At 45.2% G+C, this 23,745-nt stretch overlaps 1 long non-coding RNA gene across 2 annotated transcripts in view; it reads left to right on the top strand.

The window, feature by feature from the left end:
• The window catches only part of LOC139278525 (uncharacterized), a 128,636-nt gene extending 123,933 nt beyond the window's left edge, over nucleotides 1-4,703 (top strand). For both annotated transcript variants that reach the window (XR_011596298.1, XR_011596293.1), the window contains 2 exons: nucleotides 3,740-3,902; nucleotides 4,140-4,703. This is a non-coding gene — a long non-coding RNA (uncharacterized lncRNA). The remainder of the gene's footprint in view (nucleotides 1-3,739; nucleotides 3,903-4,139) is intronic.
• Nucleotides 4,704-23,745: the final 19,042 nt, after the last annotated feature.

Genomic DNA, 23,745 nt, shown 5'->3' with positions numbered 1-23,745 from the left:
TTAGGTTTGTCTCCTGGTATGCCTTCATGATGTAAATTTTAACTCCAGGCTAGTTTTCGGCAGATGATTAACAGTGTGAGTTGGTAACTTACCCACTGCTCCAGAAATGAGGTCCCGGTGTATTTTAACTAATAGGCCGCATTTAAGTTTGACAGGTCAGGTAGGGTTAAAATTGCCTCAACGAGATGTTTCACATATATCAGTTCTCTTGCTATCACAGAGTACATAAATGCAACTTCAAAGTGATAACAAGGTAGCGCACAGAAGTGTCATAAGGCCATCTAGCCCCTCGAGCCTGCTCCGCCATTCAACAAGATCATGGCTGATCTGGCCGTGGACTCAGCTCCACTTACCCGTCCGCTCCCCATAACCCTTAATTCCCTTATTGGTTAAAAATCTATCCATCTGTGATTTGAATACATTCAATGAGCTAGCCTGAACTGATTCAACTTGGAATGAGAGAAACAACACTGATCTAGGCAACTCAATCACCTCGGGGAATTAATATAAATTGGTCGCTTTGTCCATTCTGCATTGAACACTATTAGGTTAAGACCATGTAGGGATTTTTAAGGTCATACAGAATATATTGCTGTGTTTGAGTGGGTTGGGGAAGACACTTACTGTTCAAGTGAGATATTAAATCAAGGTCCTGTCTAAGTATCCCAATGGACAGTAAGGATCCTATACCATTAGATGCTTTTCTGTAATATTATGTGCTGTAACACAGCTGGACAAAACTAACAAGGTTAGATATTTCATGAAGCTGCTCTGACACCCGAGAATTAATTGGAGAAATTGTACAGCAGATTTCCCACAGGTCAATGTATGCTCATGCAATTCTGGATCTTCAGGGGATGCTTCACACTATACCCTGCGATCCAGCACAGCCCAGTGGGAGTGAAGCGCGTAAGACTATAATTTTCCAAATCATGGGCTGCATGCAGGGATTTCTCAAGATGCACTCCCTGCAAGTGCTGTTACCCACTGGGAGCTCCGGATCAAGGAGTCGCTCCCTGGACTCCTGCTCAAGCAACAGTGACTCAGGTCAACATAGGAACAGGAGGAGAGTATTCAACCTCTCAAGCTTGCTCCGTCATTCAATTGGATCATGGCTGCATCTTATCTCCATTTACCATAACCCCTGATACCTTACCCAAAAAATCTATTGATCTCAGTCAAGAGTATTTTAAGAGACCCAGCACCGTTTTGGACCAGCGAGTTCCATTGCATTAAAACATTTTTCCTGTTACGCACCTGGCACTTTCCCATTGTGGAGTGGGGATGGCGAATGGTATTGGGCATTGGATGCACTGATGCCAGGGGTGGTCAACAAACTGCTGTGAACAAATTTATTTTATGTTAAAAGCAGCCGCCTCTTCAGTGCCTGTTCCAAATGTATAGATGTGCCACTAATCAAGTACGCCAGCTAGTTTATGAGATTTGCACCTAATTTACACTGAAGTTGAAGCATAATGGACCTCTTAAGCTTCCCCTTTATGCTTGCTGTGTAAATTGAGTATCACAGGCATGTTACAGATCTAGTTATTTCTACAAGTACGTAAAGAGTTTCTTCAGATACATAAAAAGGAAACGAGTGGCTAAAGTAAATGCTCGTCCCCTAGAGGATGAGACTGGGGAATTAATAATGGAGAACAGGGAAATGGCAGAGACATTGAACAAATATTTTGTATTGGTCTTCACGGTTGAAGTCACTAAAAATAGCGCAATAGTGGATAATCAAGGGGCTATAGGGAAGGAGGAACTAAATACAATTACTATCATTAATGAAGTAAAATAATGGGAATAAATGCAGACAAGTCCCTTGGAGCTGATCGCTTGCATCCTAGGGTCTTAAAAGAAGTGGCTGCAGAGATAATGAATGCATTGTTTTTTATCTACCAAAATTCCCTGGATTCTGGGGCGATCCCAGCGGATTGGAAAATCACAAATGTAACGCCCCTATTTAAAAAAGGAGGCAGACAAAAAGCAGGAAGCTATAGACCAGTTCGCCTGAATCTGTGGTTAGGAAAATGCTGGAGTCCATTATTAATGAACTAGTAGCGGGACATTTGGAAAAGCATAATTTAATCAAGCAGAGTCAGCATGGTTTTATGAAAGGGAAATAATGTTTGACAAACTTGCTGGAATTCTTTGAGGATGTAATGAGCAGGGTGGATAAGGGGGAACCAGTGGATGTGGTTTATTTGTATTTCCAGAAGGCATTCAATAAGGTTCCATGGGGTGCCACATAAAAGGTTACTGCACAAGATAAAAGTTCACGGGGTTGGGGGTAATGTATTATCATGGATGGAGGATTGACTAACGAACAGAAAACAGTGAGTCGGGATAAATGGGTCATTTTCCGGATTGCCAACAATGATTAGTGGGGTGCCGCAGGGATCGGTGCTGGGGCCTCAACTATTTACAATCTATGTTAATGACTTAGACGAAGGGACAAGTATAATGTAGCCAAGTTTGCTGATGATACAAAGATGGGTGGGAAGTAAATTGTGAGGTGGACACAAAAAATCTGCAAGGGATAAGTGAGTGGGCAAAAAAATTTTGACAGGTGGAGTATAATGTGGGAAAAAGTGAGGTTTTCCACTTTGGCAGAAATAATAGAAAAGCAAATTAGAATTTAAATGGAGAAAAACTGCAAAGTGTTGCAGTACAGAAGGACCTGGGGGCCCTTGTGCATGAAACACACAAAGTTAGTATGCAGGTACAGCAAGTAATCAGGAAGGCAAATGGAATTTTGGCCTTTATTGCAAGGGGGATAGAGTATAAAAGCAGAGAAGTCCTGCTACAACTTTACAGGGTATTGGTGAAGCCACACCTAGAGTACTGCGTACAGTACTAGTCTCCGTATTAAAGGAAGGATATACTTAGATTGGTGACTATTCGGAGAAGGTTCTCTAGGTTGATTCAGAGATGACAGGGTTGACTTATGAAGATAGGCTGAGCCTATACACATTGTTGAGAACCATGCGAAGTGATCTTATCGAAACATATAAGATAATGAGGGGGCTCGACAAGGTGGATGCAGAGAGGATTTTTCCACTCATTGGAGAAACTAAAACTAGGGTACATGGGGCTCAATTTTGCTTAAGCCTGTTTTTGGCGTATTGCCAGAGTTACCACCATTTTTCTAGGCCAGAAATGCGCCAGAAATATTTGTCTCAAGTTTCCCCGCTGTGTTTTTCAAATTTAGCGCCACACAGCCTGTCCAGTCGCCTCTGCGGGTGGAGTCTGTTGTCTGCGCCAAAAAAACAATGACGCACCTTTTGACGTGATCCCAATGGGCGCGCATGCACAGCACAGCTCCCGGTCTGTAAAGAGCCAGTTGTGTATGTGAGAACGTTGAGTGCTGTGTTGAAGCATTGAAACAACCAGAGCTGCAATACAAGAGGCATCACGGCGCAAGGACCAAGAATTTCTTACAGGATGAAGTGGAGGCACTAGTTACTGTGATTGAGGCCAGATGGCAGCAGAGGTCACGTAAAAGTTCCACCCAAAGAAATGAAGAAAGGTTAGAACTAAGCTGCAGAAGACTACAGTGCAATGGTGACCACCATGCGATCTGGAGACCAATGTAAAAAGGACTTTGATCAATTAATTAGTGTAAATAATATTTTCATTTATTCAATGGAATTGAATATGTAAATGTGACCAGCTGTATATGTCCCACCCAGCAGAAAGACATCCTCTCTAAAAAGTTATATTTTCATCTTTGCAGAAGAAGGTGGCACATAATAAAAGGTAAAGAACTCGAACAGGAGGAGGCCTGGCAAATCTGCATCCACTGACACTCTTGGAAGAGAGGGTCATTGCTTTGATGGTTCCTGCCTGGAGAAAAGCAACCACCACTGTACAAGCTGGACCTACGCTCGAGGGAGAGAGTAAGTCCTGCAAAATCCACAGTGTGGCTTTGCTAAATGTTAAGTACTGCATGGGCTCATTATGCTTTGGTTCCTGGGGATGTCTCCGTCAGCTTTTCTTCAGTTGATGCAATATGCTATCATTCATCGTGGTCCTTCAAATCAGCCTGCTGTGTGTACTGTGTGAGCCTACTCATGCCTCCCACCCTGCCCCCTCCTCTGCTGCTAACCATTTGTCTGTTCTGTTATAATTTTCAGAACTTGAGGCCAACCCTGACAATGTAGAAGATTCAGATGAAGACAAGCCTGAAGAGGACAACATCTTCTAATCCCACTTTCCAGACCCAGAGCATGGGAGTGAGGGGGAGGGATGGAGATGGATGAAGCCCCCGCTGTTCTACTGACTTTGGAGGAGGTGCAGGTGCTGCCCATTGAGGTGCCAGCCCCTTCGTGTCTAGTGGTTTGAGTGCTGATGGGACATTTGATGGTTTCCTACTGTCCGAGGCTGCGGGTACCTGTGGGATGCAGCGAGGCACACCCAGGGTCAGAAGGAGAAGGAGAGCTCTATAGTGCTCTCCTGAGGTGCAGGATCCAACAGATGTGGTTCAGAGGATGGCAATGAATGTGGAGAGCATTGACCTTATGCGATCACTCCTGGACATCATCGGTGGGGTGGGTGATGAGGTAGCGGCACTGTCGGGAGAAGCAACAGCAATCTCACGAGAACTGGGAACGATGTTGAGGACCATGAGCGAGGGAATATCACAGGTAGCTGATGCGCTATCAGTGAACATCAGGGAGGGAAATGTCAGAGATGGTGCAAACACGATCAGTTTACATGAGGGAGGAAATGTTGCAGGTAGTTGAGACAGTTTTGCTCAACATGAGGGAGGGAATGTTGCAGGTCGTTGAGACACTGTCAGGGCGCATGAGTGACGGCATGTTGGATTTAGCTGCTGCAATAAAGGAACATGCCAAGGCCCTGCGCCCATTGACAGAATCAACTGCCACTGCCACTCCAATCCTCACACCAGCCTCTGAAGTGCCCCAAGCCTGGCCCTCCACATTATCACCTGGGTTCTCTACATGGCCACCTGCTGCACCCCCCATCACCCCCGCCACCACCTCAATAGGGTGCACAATACCCGAGATCTTAGAAAGAATAAGCTTGGTACCAAACACTGTGCCACCACCTGCGGGCAGGGGTGGTGGAGTCACCAAGAACAAGCCCAGTGGGCGGTCTGAGAATAAGGTGGAGGAGAGATGGGTACAGCATTTCTTTGCTGCTGCTGTTGTTGTTAATGTTATTGTTACTATTGTAACTGTTGTTCTCAAATTAAAAGTTTTTTGTAAGTTATGTAAATTTACAAGTTTAAAAGTTAGTAAGTTATTTAAAGTTGGTTTGTGATCTTAACTGAAAACTTTAAAGTTTGATACAAGAATAATTTTATTAAATTTAAGTACAAAGAACTGTTCGATAAACTTTTGAATAAAATATATTTTACATGAACACAGAATCATTTACATTATTTGTTCCATTAACACAACACAATATTACGGAACAGGTCCAAACAGTAAACATGGTCCATGTGGAATAGTTGTCGCTGAGCCTTCAGGCAGCAAAGCGTTCACGGATATGTTGCCGGTGTAAGGCTCAAGCAATCGTTAAAGGGACACGACAGCTCACCCTCCTCCGCCATCGTGCCCCGGCTTCAGATAGTTGCATGGCTTCCTCGTCTTCGTCCTCCTCCTCCTCCTCGTCATCTGCATCTTCCTCATCATTATCATCAGCCACTCTCACCACAGGTGGGTCTTCTACTAACAGCTGCCGCTGCCTCATGATGGCTAAGTTATGCAGCATGCAGCACACAACAGTGAACTGACCGACAATCTCAGGGGAGTATGGTTAGTAGCCACCGGAATGGTCCAGGCATCGGAAATGCTGTTTCAAGACGCCAGTGGTCCACTCCATGATGCTGCGTGCGACATGTATTCCCAGTCAGCTTCTGTCCGGGTTACGCATCGGGGCGTCATGAGCCAGGTGGCGCCCTTCTGGCTGCTGCTGAAACATGGCAGATATAACACTCTCGCATAGGATGAACGCATCATGGCTGCTCCCAGGGTATCTTGCATCAACTGACGTGATGCAATGCATGTCATTACATACAAGCTGTACATGAATGGAGTGAAGCCTTTTCTGTTACTGTACAGCTCAGAGTCCTCCAAAAGTGCTCGCAAAGCGATGTGGGTACAATCAATGCAGCCCTGTACTTTTGGAAAGGCCTCATGCCAAGCACCCTTTGGGCTCTGAGGTTCCTCATGCAATGATGTCGAATCATTTGTCTCCTCCGTAGCACCATGATGCAAAAGGCTTGCACAAGGTATGGCATTGTCAGTATTGCCCCCTGGTTAAATTTTACCTTTGCAAGAAGCTCAAAATGGCAGGAAAGCAGGCAGGCAGGTTCTTTGTTGTGTCTCCCCAAGGTCTGTATGGGCCACACCCAGGTCCCAGCAGTCTTGTGACTTCTACCCTCCCCCCCCCCACACCCTCCCCTGCACCCCACCCCGGGCTCATTGCAGTCTTGTGACTTCTCCCCTCCCCACCCACCCCGCCTCCCGGGCTCATTTGCTGCCTAGTGCAGTCTTCCGATCGCCACCTAACCCCCGCCCCCCCACCCCCCCACCCCCCTGCCAGGCTTGTTTTACAGCCGAGCCCCGAGCCAGTGTCCGGGCGTGGGGCCGATTCTGCCGGCCGACGCTGCGACTCTCCAGCCATGTTTGAAGATGTTCGGTGGCGGCGTGTGTGTTTAAAATAAAATGAAAACTTCAGAATTCCAGCAAACTTCCGTGCACTCCATTGAAAGGTTAAAAAAAATCATCTTTATTCTGGATATTTGATATGTTCTTGACTCCCTCCAAACACTTTGATGAAAAACAATGGCTTCTTTTTGCTCCGATTTCTCAATGTGCGCTGCTTTCTGTTAACTCACCAGAAGTTTAGTCAAAAAAACCTAATGTAAAAAAATCGTAACTGACTCAGTTACCCCAGCGCAATTCGTGGGGGAAACATACAAACATGGAAACATAGAAAATAGGTGCAGGAGTAGGCCATTCGGCCCTTCGAGCCTGCACCACCATTCAATAAGATCATGGCTGATCATGCACCTCAGTACCCCTTTCCTGCTTTCTCTCCATACCCCTAGATCCCTTTAGCCGTAAGGGCCATATATAACTCCCTCTTGAATATATCCAATGAACTGGCATCATCAACTCTCTGCGGTAGAGAATTCCACAGGTTAACAACTCTCTGAGTGAAGAAGTTTCTCCTCATCTCAGTCCTAAATGGCTTACCCTTATCCTTAGACTATGTCCCCTGGTTCTGGACTTCCCCAACCTCGGGAACATTCTTCCTGCATCTAGCCTGTCCAGTCCATTAGAATTTTATGTTTCTATGAGATCTCCTCTCATGCTTCTAAACTCCAATGAATATAGCCCCAGTCGATCCAGTCTCTCCTCATATGTCAGTCCTGCCATCCCGGGAATCAGTCTGGTGAACCTTCGCTGCACTCCCTCAATAGCAAGAACGTCCTTCCTCAGATTAGGAGACCAAAACTGAACACAATATTCCAGGTGAGGCCTCACCAAGGCCCTATACAACTGCAGTAAGACCTCCCTGCTCCTATACTCAAATCCCCTAGCTATGAAGGCCAACATACCATTTGCCTTCTTCACCGCGTGCTCTACCTGCATGCCTGCTTTCAATGACTGATGTAACATGACACCCAGGTCTCGTTGCACCTCCCCTTTTCCTAATCTGCCGCCATTCAGATAATATTCTGCCACCAAAGTGGATAACCTCACATTTATCCACATTATACTGCACCTGCCATACATTTGCCCACTCACCTAACCTGTCTAAGTCACCCTGCAGCCTCTTAGCGTCCTCCTCACAGCTCACACTGTCATCCAGCTTAGTGTCATCTGCAAACTTGGAGATATTACACTCAATTCCTTCATCTAAATCATTAATGTATATTGTAAACAGCTGGGGTCCCATCACTGAGCCCTGTTGCACCCCACTAATCACTGCCTGCCATTCTGAAAAGGACTCGTTTATCCCGACTCTCTGGTTCCTGTCTGCCAAGCAGTTCTCTATCCACATCAGTACATTACCCCCAATACCATGTGCTTTAATTTTGCACACCAATCTCTTGTGTGGGACCTTGTCAAAAGCCTTTTGAAAGTCCAAATACACCACATCCATTGGTTCTCCCTTGTCGACTCTACTCGTTACATCCTCAAAATATTTAGAAGATTTGTCAAGCATGATTTTCCCTTTATAAATCCATGCTTAATAGGATTGATCCTGTCACTGCTTTCCAAATGTGCTATTTCATCTTTAATAATTGATTCCAACATTTTCCCCACTACTGATGTAAGGCTAACCGGTCTATAATTACCCATTTTCTCTCTCCCTCCTTTCTTAAAAAGTGGTGTTACATTAGCTATCCTCCAGTCAATAGGAACTGATCCAGAGTCGATAGACTGTTGGAAAATGATCAGCAATGCATCCACTATTTCTAGGGCCACTTCTGGGATGCAGACTATCAGGATCCGGGGATTTATCGGCCTTCAATCCCATCAATTTCCCCAACACAATTTCCTGCCTAATAAGGATTTTCTTCAGTTCCTCCTTCTCACTAGACCCTCGATCCCCTAGTATTTCCGGAAGGTTATTTGTGTCTTCCTTCGTGAAGACAGAACCAAAGTATTTGTTCAATTGGTCTGCCATTTCTTTTTTCCCCATTATAAATTCACCTGAATCTGACTGCAAGGGACCTACTTTGATTTAAATATTTGCGCTAAAAAAACGCCGCAAATGACCCGGAAAAATTGAGCCCATGGTCTCAGAATAAGGGGCCTCCCATTTAAAACAGAGCTGAGGAGAAATTTCCTCTCTCAGAGTGTTGTAAATCTATGGAATTCTCTGCCCCAGAGAGCTGTGGAGGCTGGGTCATTGAATATATTTAAGGCGTAGATAGACAGATTTTTGAGCGATTAGTGAATAAAGGATTATGGGGGACGGGCAGGGAAGTGGAGCTGAGTCCATGATCAGATCAACCATTATCTTATTAAATGGCGGAGCAGGCTCAAGGGGCCAAATGGCCTACTCCTGCTTCTATTTCTTATGTTCTTAGAGAAACTGTTCCCATTGACGGAAGAGTCGAGAACCAGGGGAGACAGATTTAAGGTGATTGGCAGAAGACCCAAAGGCAACATGAGGAAAAGCTTTTTTACGCAGCGAGTGGCTAGGATCTGGAATGCACTGCCTGAAAGGATGGTGAAGGCAGATTCAATTGTGGCTTTCAAAAGGGAATTGGATAAGTACCTGAAGAAAAAAATTGCTAGGCTGCGGGAAAAGGGCGGGGGAGTGGGACTGGCTGAAATGCTCTTGCAGAGAGCCGGCACGGGCTCGATGGGCTGAATGGCCTCCTTCTGTGCTGCAACCATTCTATGATTCGATGACATCACAGCACCCAATTTTCAATGGTTGTAGAATTGGCCCTCATTTGTCCAACATTGCCCTATTCTGTTTACATCCACCTACCTGGATTCAGCCATTGGTGGCCTTTCAGATGGATTGTTAACCACTTGGTAGATGAGGAGGCTGATCACATTTGAGACATAAAGATGGTAACCATGGCATGGGGTCCCTGATCATATTGTTGCATAAAAATATCCCTGATTTTCACACAACATAAACAAGGTGGGCAAATTGATTGGCCTACTCTCATTAAATATATTTTAATAAATAAATGATAAACTATGACAACTTTCCTTTTCACAAGTTACAATTGCATGACAAATGCTAATTAGACTAATATCCCATAATATCTGCTGTGTCCAGAGCAACGATGAGCTGAAATAATCCGATACAGATTTAAGTTTGTTAATGTGTCTAGATACCTACAATTAACATTTTAAAGAGCTCATGCAAGTTATATTCTCAGGAGGGAATTAGTTAGCATTTCTGTGTTGTTGTCAGCGAGGGGGATTTGCCATTTTGTCCAAGGGAACAGCAGAGTGTACTCCTAGCTAAGGTGTCCACAAGCTATTTGCAATGCTTCGCTTCTTCACAATGCAATGACAATTCACCACGCCTTTCCATCCTCAGAAGATTTCAAACTAACTTGTACTAATGCCTTCCACCATGCCATTTGACATTTTTCATCCTATGCACTGTCAATCCGGCAGCCTCTCGGGGACTATGCTACTAAATTAAGTGTCAAGCTTTAAGTAACTTTGCACCGAAGATGTATGTCCATGGGAAACTGCGACGTGCAAGAAGTTGTTGAAAATTTTTTTTGACGGAAGAGGAAAAGGGGTTGACATCCTGCAGCCATGACAGAGGAGCGACATTTGAATTTTTACTGTGGCCTGCATTTGAACCAAAATGGCAGAGGTTGAAGGGCAACTCTTGTGAATCGTGTTCGAATGCATGGTGTGCCACACAGTCTCAGAGCAATTTATGTCCCAACGAATTTGACAAAAGTGCTTACAGAGAGCTCAGCAAGTGCTGCAGCTGCAAGGAGGGATTGCTCTGAACCTCAGAGACAACTGATCTAGCTGATCTTGTGAACAGAATTACAGCATTCAACTCTATCAGGAAATCACTTGAAAATTCCCAAAATAAAAAGTGACCAGAATAGCAAGGACAGGGAGCATGGTTCCAGGCATCAGCAACGGTGTCACTACACGGGCAGTCAAATCCCTCAACACAAAGACGCATTGTAATGAATTAATCGCAGCCCTCGATTGTGTGTTTGGAGAAATATTTGTCGTCAAAACATTAAATGTCACAGCTGCAAGTGTCTGCATTCATCAAGGCAAGCAAAATATTATCGTGACGAATTTCACATTCAGTCTTTGCTGTCACCGAGAGAGTGTTTTTATTAAAGGGGGAAAAAAAGCTATTCAATATAAGGAAGATTTTCTGGTGGGGGTGCGAATATTTGACTGTTGGAGTGTAATAGCCTCGATGATAATAGTTGCAGATGTTGCTAATCTGGTGATCAGTCATTAAATTAAATGGAGATTGATTAGTCAGAAAGTCAGATCGTACCATAATTACTGTCAGGTTGGCTCATTCGGTGTTATTCAGTTGCTGTAATGATTGTTAATGGGCCTGAAATTCCGATGTCCCGGGTCTGTACGAAGTTTCTACTGACCCGGGAAGGCATCGGAAAAGCCCGTTTTCAGCGCGCAATGCACACACGCTGAAAACCGGCTTTTCCGATCTGTCAAGTTTCTGGTTTGACAGATTTTGCGCATATCGGGAGCGAGGACATTTGCCAGGGCAAGATTTGCGATATTTACGCACATCTTGTCCAGCAAATGTCCTCAAAAATCTTGCGCCTGAAAAAGCAGGCATATAGCCTCCTTTTACAGGCGCAAGTGTTTGAAAACATACATAAACATTAAAATTAAGTTAAATAAACACATATTAAAACATATTTTATTGTTTAAAACCTCTCCCCACTACGGTAAGTTTATTTTAAGGCATAAATAAAAAAACTTTAAAATAAGTCGGGAAAATATATATTTTTAATAAGAACTTTAATTTAAATGAATCTTAAATATGTAGTGTATTTTTCGATTTTTTATTAGTGTGTGTGTTTGGGGGGGTTTCTCATTCATAATAATGGTAACTCCAACTTACGGAGTTCCCATTATTATGAATGAGAAAATACTGTCCCTTGATTGGCTACCCAAAGCCATGTGACTTCAGCTCCAGCATACAGACGTCCCAACGTGCACGCGCTCCGATGCATCGGGAGTGAAGGCCTCATGATCAGAAGTTCAAGCGGGTGCAGCAGGAACAAGTAGGTGCACATCTTTTTAACTTTTTCAGTCGATTGCCCGCAGGAAGAGCTTGACCGGGATTTCTAGGCCAATATTCTTCCCAGGGAACCAGCATCCATAAAATTATGCTTTTGCAGATTGCTCATAATGATCTTAAACAACTATCAAGGAAAAGTGTTGCCAGATCATTTCAATTTTTTTAAATGGTACTTCATTCATTGCATTCGAGCTAGTGTATGTATGTGTGTGTTGTGGGGGGAATATGTGCGGTTTTCTAAATACCATTGATCCTCATTCCGATGGCTCATGGGTAAATGTCACCATTTCTGAGCTGTACAGATCAAGGTGATGCTGGACTTTGCTGACCTCAGCCCGGGCAGCAAATGAATCGTAGTATTATAGAATGATACAGCACAGAATGAGATCATTTGGCCCATCTTGTCTGTGGCAGCTCTTTGAAAGAGCTATCCAATCAGACCCATTCCCCATAGCCCTTTCCCCATTGCCCTGCACAATTTTTTCCCCCCTTTTGAAAGTTATTATTGAATCTGCTTCCACCACCCTTTCAGACAGTGCATTCCAGATCAAACAACTCGCTGCGTGAAAACAATTCTCCATGGGATCCAGGGCAAAGTGGCAAGTTGGATCCAAAACTGGCTCAGAGGCAGGAAGCAAAGGGTCATGGTTGACTGGGAGGCTGTATCCAGTGGGGTTCCACTGAGCTCAGTGCTGGGTCCCTTGCTTTTTGTGGTATATATCAATGACTTGGACTTGAATGTTGGGGGTATGATTAAGAAGTTTGCAGATGACACTAAAATAGGCTGTGTGGTTCAAAATGAAGAAGAAAGCTGCGGATTTCAGGAAGATATCAATGTACTGGTCAGGTGGGCGGAACAATGGCAAATAGAATTCAATCCGGATAAATGTGAGGTAATGCATTTGGGGAGGTCTAACACGGTAAGGGAACACACATTAAATGGTGTGACACTGAAAAGATGAACAAAGGAATCTTGGAGTGCAGGTCCACAGATTCCTGAAGGTAGCAGGCCAGGCAGATAAGGTAGTTAAGAAGGCATATGAAATACTTGCCTTTATTATCGAGGCATGGAATACAAGAGCAAGGAGGTTATGCTTGAACTGTATAAAATAGTGGTTAGGCCGCAGCTGGAGTACTGTGTGCAGTTCTGGTCACCACATTACAGGAAAGATGTGATTGCACTGGAAAGGGTGCAGAGGGAGATTTACAAGAATGTTGTCTGGCCTGGAGAACTTTGGCTATGAGGAAAGATTGGATAGGCTAGGTCTGTTTTCTTTGGAACAGAGGAGGCTGAGGCTGAGGCTGATTGAGGTGTATAAAATTATGAGGTGCCTGGATAGAGTGGGGATAGAAAGGACCTATTTTCCTTGGCAGAGGGGTCAACAGCCAGTGGACATAGATTTAAAGTAATTGGGGGGAGGTTTAGAGGAGATATGAGGGGAAATTTCTTCAACCAGAGGGTAATGGGGGTCTGGAACTCACTGCCTGAAAGGGTGGTAGAGGCAGATTTTAAAAATACTTGGATGTGCACTTAAAGTGCTGTAAATTACAGGGCTACGGACCAAGAGCTGGAAAGTGGGATTAGGCTGGATAGCTCTTGGTCGACCGGCGCGGACACAATGGGCCGAAATGGCCAACTTCCGTGCTGTAAATTTCTTTGATTCTATCTCACCTCTGGTTCTTTTGCCAATTACCTTAAACTGTTCCCTCTCGTTACGACCCTTCTGCCACTGTAAACAGTTTCTCCTTACGTACTCTTTCAAAACCTTTCATGCTTTTGAACTCCTCGATTAAATCTCCCCTTAACCTTCTCCGCTGTAAGTGGAACAACCCCAGCTTCACTAGTCTCCCCATGTAACTGAAGAACATCCCTGGTACCATTCTAGTATATCGCTTCTGCATCCTCTCTGAGGGTTTGACATCTTTTCTAAAGTATGGTGCCTAGAATTGTACACAATAATCCAGCTGGTACCTAGCCTGTGATCTATGAAGATTTAGCATAACTTTTTTGCTGATGTACTCTATGCCTCTCTTTATAAAGCCAAGGATAGAAATGTGGCCATAATGCCTCGGATTAAGGAAGAGAAATTCAGCCAAAGTTCCCACTGTTTTTTTTGTCACCCCCAAAATACATTTCCAAAGAAGAGCAGGGAGATCGCTTAATGTATGGCCAACATTCACCCCTCAACCAACACCACCAAAACAAATCAACTGGTCCAGAATGATACCTGGACGTCAAGGGGTAAGTTACGAGGAGAGATTACACAAATTACGGTTGTATTACTAGAATTTAGATGGTTAACAAGTGATCTGATTGAAGTTTTTAAGATATTAAGGGGAACAGTTAGGTTAGGCAGAGAGAAACGGTTTCCACTTGTTGGGGATTCTAGAACGAGGAGGCATGGTCTAAAAATTATGGCCAGACTTTTCAGGAGTGAAATTAGGAAACACTTCTACACAGAAAGGGTGGTAGAAGTTTGGAACTCTTCCGCAAACAGCAATTGATGCAATATCAATTGTTAATTTTAAATCAGACATTGATAGCTTTCTGTTAACCAAAGGTGTTAAGGGATATGGGTCAAAGGAGGGTATATGGAGTTAAGTCGCAGATCAACCTCATTCAATAGCGGATCAGGCTGGAGGGGCTGAATGGCTTACTCCTGTTCCGATATTCCTAAGTCTTGATCTGATTGCAGTTAGTGGGCCCTTGCTGTGTGTAAATTGGCTGCCACACTTGGTTACATAGGAAATACACTTCAAAAACATGTCATTGTCTTTGAAGTACTTTGGCATGTCCTGAGGACATGAAAAGGTGCTATATCAATGCAATCTGTTTCACTCTTTTTAACTTTATTGCAGTGCACTCGTATGGATAATTGATAAGGCACCCGATATTCTGCCGACAATTATTGTCAAGATGCAGATATGAGTAATGGCTATTTAGGCAAGTTACTGGAGAGACGCCACTGTCTGTGGAACTATCCTCAGTAATAGCTTTTGGAGCGGGAAGAAAAACTTAATTCTTGCTTTTTAATTGAACACCAACTCACAAGAGTCCACAGTGCAAGGGCCAGCTAGAGGAAGCAGACCTGTTGACTTGTAATTGTTGTTGTTTGCATACCTTTCCATTGCAAAGAGTGTGAAGCAATGTTCCATTCAAGCTGTGCAGCCACACAGCCAGTGAGCCGGCTTCATAAGGAATGATATAGGTCGGTATCGAGGGCCCAGGGGCAGCACGGGCCAGCCCACAGTGCGATCTTGTGTGAGCACTAGATCCATGAAGCAGAGCAGATCTCCAGTCGTCCTGGTTAACCCTCGCCACTGGATAAAGGCCCAGCTCTGTCAATCCTGTGTGGTGGCTGATGTGCAATGGTCAACACACGTTAAAAAAAATCCACGCACCAACATCTTCCACCCCTCAACTGGAGTTCAGGACTGGAACATCCGGTCCTTCATTGAAACACTTGTGAACTCACGTGGAAGCAAATCATCCTCACTCGAGGGACCACCTGTATGATATGATTTTAAATTGAAAAAACTGCGCACACACGGACTTTTGAATGGGCCACACAGCCCGTTAATGGGATTGTGCGACCAAAAAAATATTACGGGAAACATTGGTGTGAAGTAGTGGAAGGATTCGCAGGTTGATCAACAGTCTGACATGCAGTGACGTAAATGCTCCTTCCATGGGTGTTATCATCTTTATACCAGTTGATCATAGTTAGTCCCATAGAGCGGAAGGGTTTATGGGCTCCCATTCCCACCGCACACGAGCATCCCTGCTGGATGTCAACCCAGGACTCAGAGCTGAAGCTCCGGTCTGCACTCAACGTGATTATCTGGAGCGGGCTTTGAACCCAACTCAGAAGCAGAAATCCTACACTAAGCCAAGGGCTCGCTGCTGGTCTTATGGTTATCGTAACCTGTTCCCCATGGAGAATTATCAGGGGGAAAAAAAATGATCCACACTCAAGCTTATCCCAAACATATTGCTCGTGTTCAAATGTGTGCTATGTTTCAGAAATCTTTCATACTAAAAAGCAACAAAACACTAATTGTGCATTCCAGGCGGTTTCTGATGTGCTATTCAATCCTAAATCAGCAGAGTCATGTAGCAACAGATTCAATTGCAATCACAACACAAAACTACATTTACCCATTGCCTAATTTGTTTCAAAAGTCAAGTAAGGCTGGAGTGAAAATGCAGACATGAATTCTTTCAGTAGTAGTACTATTTTTTATCAGATATGTCAATAGCCTGCACCATATGAGAAGTGCAGTGCTCATTACAGTAAATGGAGTCTATTCTGACAACTCGGTGCCAGTTATTTTTATGTCACCACTCCAACACTGATTAGTAAGTTAAGGGAGTTCTCAAGCATTCTTATATGTTCTCATTGTCAATGAAACCCTAAGAAACAATACTGATACTGCATACAGACTTCTCATTGCAATGACAACCAGATGAGACGAGTCGCGATGCAAAACCTTTATCTGTCTCACTGGTAAAGCACTGAGGAATTTGTTTGACGGCAGCACTGCTGAAACCCTCAAACTGTGCCTTCAGAGCAATAAGCAGGTTTGATTCAAAATGATCTGGCTTTGCTCCACTTGCTTTATATGTACTTGGAACTTGACATAAAACAGGCCTGGTTAGTAATTTGCAGACTGTAAATACTGGTTCTCAATTGACTAATGCAATACCAGTTCCCTCAAACCCTCTTCTGGTCATTCCCATTTACTTACTGGTCAGTTGGCTCTTTTATAAAGACTACAGTGTCAGCTGTGGCTCAGTGGGTAGCACATTCACCTCTGAGTCAGAGGGTTGTGGGTTCAGGTCCCACTTCCAGATGGATAAAACATCCCATGGCACTATTTCGAAGAAGAGCAGGGGAGTTATCTCTGGTGTCCTGGCCAATATTTATCCCTCAGTCAACATAACAAAAACAGTTTATCTAGTCATTATCACATTGATGTTTGTGGAAGTTTGCTGTGCGCAAGTTGGCTGCCACGTTTCCCACATTACAACAGTGACTATTTCATTGGCTGTAAAACACTTTGAGACATCCGGTGGTCGTGAAAGGTGTTATATAAATCCAAGTCTTTCTTTACAATTAATATTAGTTGATACAAATTGCAGATTACCCCTCAGACATGCCAAAGGCTACCATGTAATACTCACACTTTATTTCCTATCCATATCCAATACACTGTTAAGTCTTGCTTGCTCTATTGTATCACCAAATTGTAGAAGTTACAGCATTTGCAAAAAGAGAGAAAAACCGGTCATACTCCACAAAATTAGTGAATTCGAAATAGCTTTGCACTGATGATAAACTTGGGAGTGTAAATACCTGAACTGACAATTAAATGAATTGGAGTAAGGCGTCTTACTCCATGAAGCCTCGCTCAGGTCAGAGTCAGGATGCTTGCAACTGGTGTGTCGGTAAAATCAAAATCACTTTGCACTGATGCTCCAGTTATAATGATTGTCATGATAGATCTGGTTTAATGCAAATTCTCCTTTCACAGAATCATAATCTCAATATAATAATAAAGTTTCATCTTAATAAAGTACAACTTAGCTTAAAAACCTTAGACAATCATATCTACTCTGACAGGAGTTTGGTAAATACTCAAATTTCAGGTGCGAGACTCAAATGATATGATGAATAATTAATTGCGGTCATTGAAAAGGTTTTGGCTATTTTGCACAAAAAGTCTTTTTCCTGTTGCTAAAGGTTATGTTCTTATTAACTAATGTTCTGTGACCCAGTCAGTGTGTGATCATCGTCATTAAAAATTCGTCATTAGTAATTTACTGAATGATCCCAGTGTAACTACATAAAGAAGACACAAAGCTTCCTATGTTTTTCAATTGAAATAAGAATTCACCTTTTAACCCATCATTGAGATGTAATGAAAATGTAATGGGAGCTGGGCTATGATTCTGAAATCCATCTGGGATAAATTTTATGGTTGCAGTTCATGATTCTAGTCATTAATAAAGCTCATTTATGCTGTTTCCTTGTTCTTAAGACTATTCTTCAACCTTGCAGTCCGAATTAAACAACCCCAATGTAGTTACATTGTTTCATTATTGGTTGGGAATAAAAATACAGCTTTCAACTCTCCCTTCATGATGAGCCCATAAATCTTTTAGAATTCAATACAAACATTATGACAACGATTAGCAAAATCTAAATGAAAAACTTTAGCTTTTCAAAAGACACTTTTTTAACACACCCTCACCCCCTCGTCTGTATTATTGTTTGAAACTTTCTGAAAATCAGTGAGCAGTTACTCATTATTCAGATCTATAATAAAGTGTTAAATGTCAGATGACAAGTTTGGTTTAATGATGTTGAAATTTTGTAATTTATTTCCTTGCAATTTGAAATAATTTCCCCAACCCACTTTCATTTCCTTTGGCACATCTCATCAACTCCTCCATCATGTGGCCAATTGGCTTCAGAAGCCTATAGTGTGGAGAGTCGTAGTGTGAACTGAGCCCTTACCCTCTGTAATTCAGAGGTTCACTGTATTACATCCAAGGCCTCCTGGATTCCTTCCACTCTCAAATTAAATACTACTCCCCCTCCGCACCCACAAAGTTGCTCAAAAATCTAGGAGAATGGCCAAGGTCCCCAATACAGGATAAAAGCATGATTCAAAACAGCAGGAGAAATGTCACAATAAATTGCCAATTAGTGACTCGGTAGTCAAGGTGTCAGCCTTGGCCGTATGGTAGGACTCGTGCTTCTGAGTCAGAAGGGAATCCAAGACCCATTCTAAAGATTTGAGCATATAATCGAGACTGACACTTCAGTGCAACACTGAGGGATTGCTGCACGGTCAGATGAGACGTTAAACCAAGGCCCTCTCAGGTCGATGTTAAAGATCCCATGACACTACTTTGAAGAGGAGCAGGGGAGTTCTCCCCGTGTCCTGGCCAACATTTCTCCCTCAACCAACAGAACTAAAAAAACATAATGAATTGCTGTTTGGGGAACTTGCTGCACATAATTTGGCTGCAGCATTTCCCTACATTATCACAGTGACTACACTTCAACAATACTTCATTGGAATGTCATACAAAACTGTAATATAGTTAAATGCTACAATGGAAAGTTTTTCTTTGCTGGTCAGTTGAGTATCTAAAATGCTCAGACACCCAGAATCTCCAAACAACCTTCACCTGTAGAATGTTCTGTTTGCCCAAACCAGAATATACACTCTCTTCCCATAAGGACCCACCTCCTTTGCCTAAATCCAGAGAGCTTAAACACAGGTAGGCAGAGCCAAGGCATAGGGATCCCTCCAAGTATACACAGGGTTACTGCAAAATCTGCACAGTTTACCAGTACAGAGCACTGATAAGCTTTCTGCTGCTTGTCCAGCTAGAACCACACTAACCATTAGGATAAATGGCTTACAGTGTTATCTGCAGCTAAGTGGGTAGAATCTCAGCCTCCAACGATAAATCCAGACCTTTAAACTCCATTAATAAGTCAGGGTGTTGTCAATCATCGACATAATTACATCACCATCGGAACTTCAAATTTCCAGAGACATCAGAACTTCATTCTCATAGAATTAGGTATTATTTTTTTTATTTAGTCACGGGATGTGGGCGTCGCTGGCAAGACCAGCATTTATTGCTCATCCCTAATTGCCCTCGAGAAGGTGGTGGTGAGCCACCTTCTTGAAATAACTGGTTTGCTAGGCCAGTTCAGAGGGCAGTTAAGAGTCAACCACATTGCTGTAGGTCTGGAGTCATGTCTAGGCCAGACCGGGTAAGGATGACAGATTTCCTACCCTAAAGAACATTAGTGAACCATGGGTTTTTGCGACAATCCAATAGTTTCATAGGGCTCAAAATTGGCCAGGAGTTGCTCCGTTTTTTTTGGAGCAACATGATTTTTCTGGAGTATCTTAAAAATCCATTTTTTGCACATTCAATTTGCGAGTGTAAGTGAGTTAGTTAGGATTTTTTTTAGTTTAGTTTTTTTTTTCAAAAGGGGGCGTTACCCGCCACTTACGTCTGTTTTGGCCATTTAGGCCACTTTGGCCAGCTAATAAGTTACTCCAAACTAACTTAGGCCAGCGTATGTGGCCAGGTGTGGCCGCTTGTGAAAACCCTTGCGGAGAGTTAAGAAATCAGCAGAGAGTTAAGAAGTCAGCGCAGATAGTTACATTGGAGGCCAGCAGAACTTAATGACTTGACTAAAGAATGTGAATAGGATCAAACAGCTATACAGGACATCATATGACAAACTTCACAAAGTAAATTTACGATACAACAGAAGCATTCATGGAAGCTTAAACTACAAAAATAAAAGAAGTAAAAGATAGTTGAATTAAATTGCCCTAATCTCATAACTAATTTAAACAACTATTTGTTTGCAATGATTACACTGGGCCAAAATTCAGCCCATATTATCTAAATAAAGTCTACTTCAATAAATAAGATATTCTCTGAGTGTTCCTCCGTGACTTATGTTCTTCTTTCACAATAGCACCAGGTAAATAGGCTTGACAAATAGTCACCACTATTCACAAGAGACAAAACATATTTACATAATTTTTTCAAAATATCCAAATAAAAAATAGAAGTAAGTCCGATTCTATCTTCATCTTCAGCCCGGAAAGGCAGCAGGCGGCCTGTGCGGTAGGCCTGGAATAGGGGTGGGACGCACCAGTAGTCAGTATGATGATGATGATGATCGGGTCCCACGCTGCAGCAACACACTGAGAGGCTGGGGGCAAGGAGCTACTGCGCATGTGCGCACACTCCAACGCGCATGTGCAGACGTCCCGGCACTGTTTTCAGCGCAGGACGCTGGCTCCACCTCTGACCCGACTGGCCCGGCAGAAGTCAGGCAGTGTCCAAAGTGGGAACCGATTTTTTCAGAGCACTTTTCCACGCAGAAAAGCGGCGCATCTCTGGTGTGTGCGCCGAAAAAAGAGGTGGGCCAATTTTGAGCCCATAGTCACTAGTTGCTTCATATTCCAGACGAATTTATTGACTCAATTTAAAAAGGGATTTGAACTCATATCTCCAGATCATTCGTCCAGGCCTCTGGATTGCTAATCCAGTAACTTAACCACACTGCCGTATGCTACCTATGCGGATGTGTTTGAGAACTAACTTATGTTTAAAGAATTAGTGTGGGTCAACCCAGCCATGTCCCAATGTAGACACAGTCAGAAACCAGCCAGATTACTAGTAATGGTGCAAGCACTCAAGCATCATCTTAGGATAGAGACCGACATGTGCAGGTCGTTTAGAACTTGGTATCAAAAGGAAAAAAGAAAACTGTATTCCAGGTGCCGGAAAATAATCTGAAGAATGTGAATCCTTACTTCAAAAAGTAATCCGATGAATCACTGTCAACCCAGTAATTATCTACATAGCTCTAGTCAAACTAATTGCTGTAAAAGATAGCAAATAACTGACTACCTGAGGAAAATGGGCAATATTGTATCAAAACTTTGCAACCATATGTGTTTAATTAGCTCAACAAAAAGTATCACTGGCAATCCTTGTACATATTTCTGAGCCTTAAAACAGCACTACTATCCTGACGATGATTACAAGGTTATTTATTTCAAAAATTGCCTGAACAGATGACGCCAACATTAATAAGTGCAGTCTCTAAATACACATTTTTCACTTCATTTATTCCACCATACAGGCCACTCAATCACCTTCTCCAGCGAGGATAATGGGACAAATCTGGGTTGCAATATTTTCCGACAACTACCATCCATGCTGCTCAATAGTTGGCTGACAGAAAGTGACATTTTGTAGGGAAAGCTGAATAATTCAACGTCTTTCTCTCTGCCTACCCAAGAATAAATACTTCACTTTTTCTAATCTGATTGATAGATGATGGAAGTCGGCAAATTTGAGCTCAAATGGCAGCCAGGCCAGGCACTCATACCCAGAACCTACTGATTGGCAGTCAGCAGGTCAGCATGAGTTAGCAGGCCACCAAATGTTTCAAAGCAGCTGGTGGACTTGTTATCTTTTTCCCTATAGCTTTACAGGTGCAGCGTCCAGAATCTGGAACCCTCGGGACCGAAGCCGTTCCGGATTCCGTGTTTTTCCGGACATTGGATCATCTTTCTGATGTCACGAATCCGGAAAGACGAGGTGCGGGTGTTTCCAGATTTCGGAATGTCAAAAAGGGGGGGTAGGGGCTCGCAGAGGAGCTGTTTCGGCTGCCGGCTCCGTCGATGAGGTCGTCGGGCAGGGCCCAGCCACCAAGGAGCTGTTCGGGTGGGGCCCCGCCGAGGAGCTATTCGGGCGGGTCCCCGCCGAGGGGAAGCTGTTCGGGTGGAGCCCCACCGAGGGGAAGCTGTTCGGGCGGGGCGCCGAGGGGGAGCTGCTCGGGCAGGGCCCCACCGAGGAGGAGTTGTTTGGGCAGGGCCCCGCCGAGCGTAAGCTGTTCGGGCGGGGCGCCGAGGAGGAGCTGTTCGGGCGGGGCACCGAGGAGGAGCTGTTCGGGCGGGGCCCCACCGAGGGGAAGCTGTTTGGGCGGGGCACCGAGGAGGAGCTGTTCGAGCGGGACCCCGCCGAGGGGAAGCTGTTCGGGCGGGGCACCGCCGAGGGGAAGCTGTTTGGGCGGGGCACCGAGGAGGAGCTGTTCGGGCGGGACCCCGCCGAGGGGAAGCTGTTCGGGCGGGGCACCGCCGAGGGGAAGCTGTTCGGGCGGGGCCCCACCGAGGGGAAGCTGTTTGGGCGGGGCACCGAGGAGGAGCTGTTCGAGCGGGGCACCGAGGAGGAGCTGTTCGGGCGGGGCCCCGCCGAGGGGAAGCTGGTTGGGCGGGGCCCCGCCGAGGGGAAGCTGTTCGGGCGCGGCGCCGAAGAGGAGCTGTTCGGGCGGGTCCCCGCCGAGGGGAAGCTGTTCGGGCGGGGCACCGAGGAGGAGCTGTTCGGGTGGGGCACCGAAGAGGAGCTGTTCGGGTGGGGCCCCACCGAGGAGGAGCTGTTCGGGCGGGGCACCCAGGGGAAGCTGTTCGGGCGGGGCGCCGAAGAGGAGCTGTTCGGGCGCGGCGCCGAAGAGGAGCTGTTCGGGCGGGTCCCCGCCGAGGAGCTGTTCGGGCGGGGCACCGAGGAGGAGCTGTTCGGGTGGGGCACCGAAGAGGAGCTGTTCGGGCGGGGCCCACCACCAAGGAGGTGTTCGGGCGGGGCACCGAGGAGGAGCTGTTCGGGCGGGGCCCCGCCGAGGAGGAGTGTTCGGTTGGGGTGCCGAGGAGGAGCTGTTTGGGTGGGGCCCAAGCAAGGAGGATTTTGGGCGGGGCCCCGAAGCTGTTTGGGCGGGGCCACAGCGAGGACGAGCTGTTCGGATGGGGCGCCGAGGAGGAGTTGTTCGGGTGGGACCCGCCACCAAGGAGGTGTTGGGGGGGGGGGGCGCCGAGGAGGAGCTGTTTGGGCGGGGCCCCAGCAAGGAGGAGCTGTTTGGGCAGGGCCCGCCACCAAGGAAGTGTTCGGACGGGCCCCGCCGCCAAGGAATTGTTCGGACGGGCCCCGTTGCCAAGGAATTGTTCGGACGGGCCCCGTTGCCAAGGAATTGTTCGGACGGGCCCCGTTGCCAAGGAATTGTTCGGACGGGCCCCGTTGCCAAGGAATTGTTCGGACAGGCCCCACTACCAAGGAATTGGCAACGGGGCCCGTTGCCAAGGAAGTGTTCAGGCAGGCCGGCGAGGAGTCCCCAGCGTAAGGGCAGCAGTGGTGAGGTAAAGGCAGCGGCAGTGAGACGAGGGGCGGTGAGGCGAGGCCTGAGGTCATGCAGCAGCGGGACCTCGAGGTCGGCAGGGTTGGCGGGTCCAAATTCTGTAACATTTTACGGATTCCAGACGACTTTGCCACCAATCAGTCCAGATTCTGGAACTCCGGATTTTGGACGCTGCAACTGTATTAATATACATCAAAATCAGATTTGCTAACACTAA

Source organism: Pristiophorus japonicus, chromosome 1 (genome assembly GCF_044704955.1).
Source record: "Pristiophorus japonicus isolate sPriJap1 chromosome 1, sPriJap1.hap1, whole genome shotgun sequence".
NCBI lineage: Eukaryota > Metazoa > Chordata > Chondrichthyes > Pristiophoridae > Pristiophorus > Pristiophorus japonicus.
This window is presented reverse-complemented; position numbering and strand designations above follow the sequence as displayed.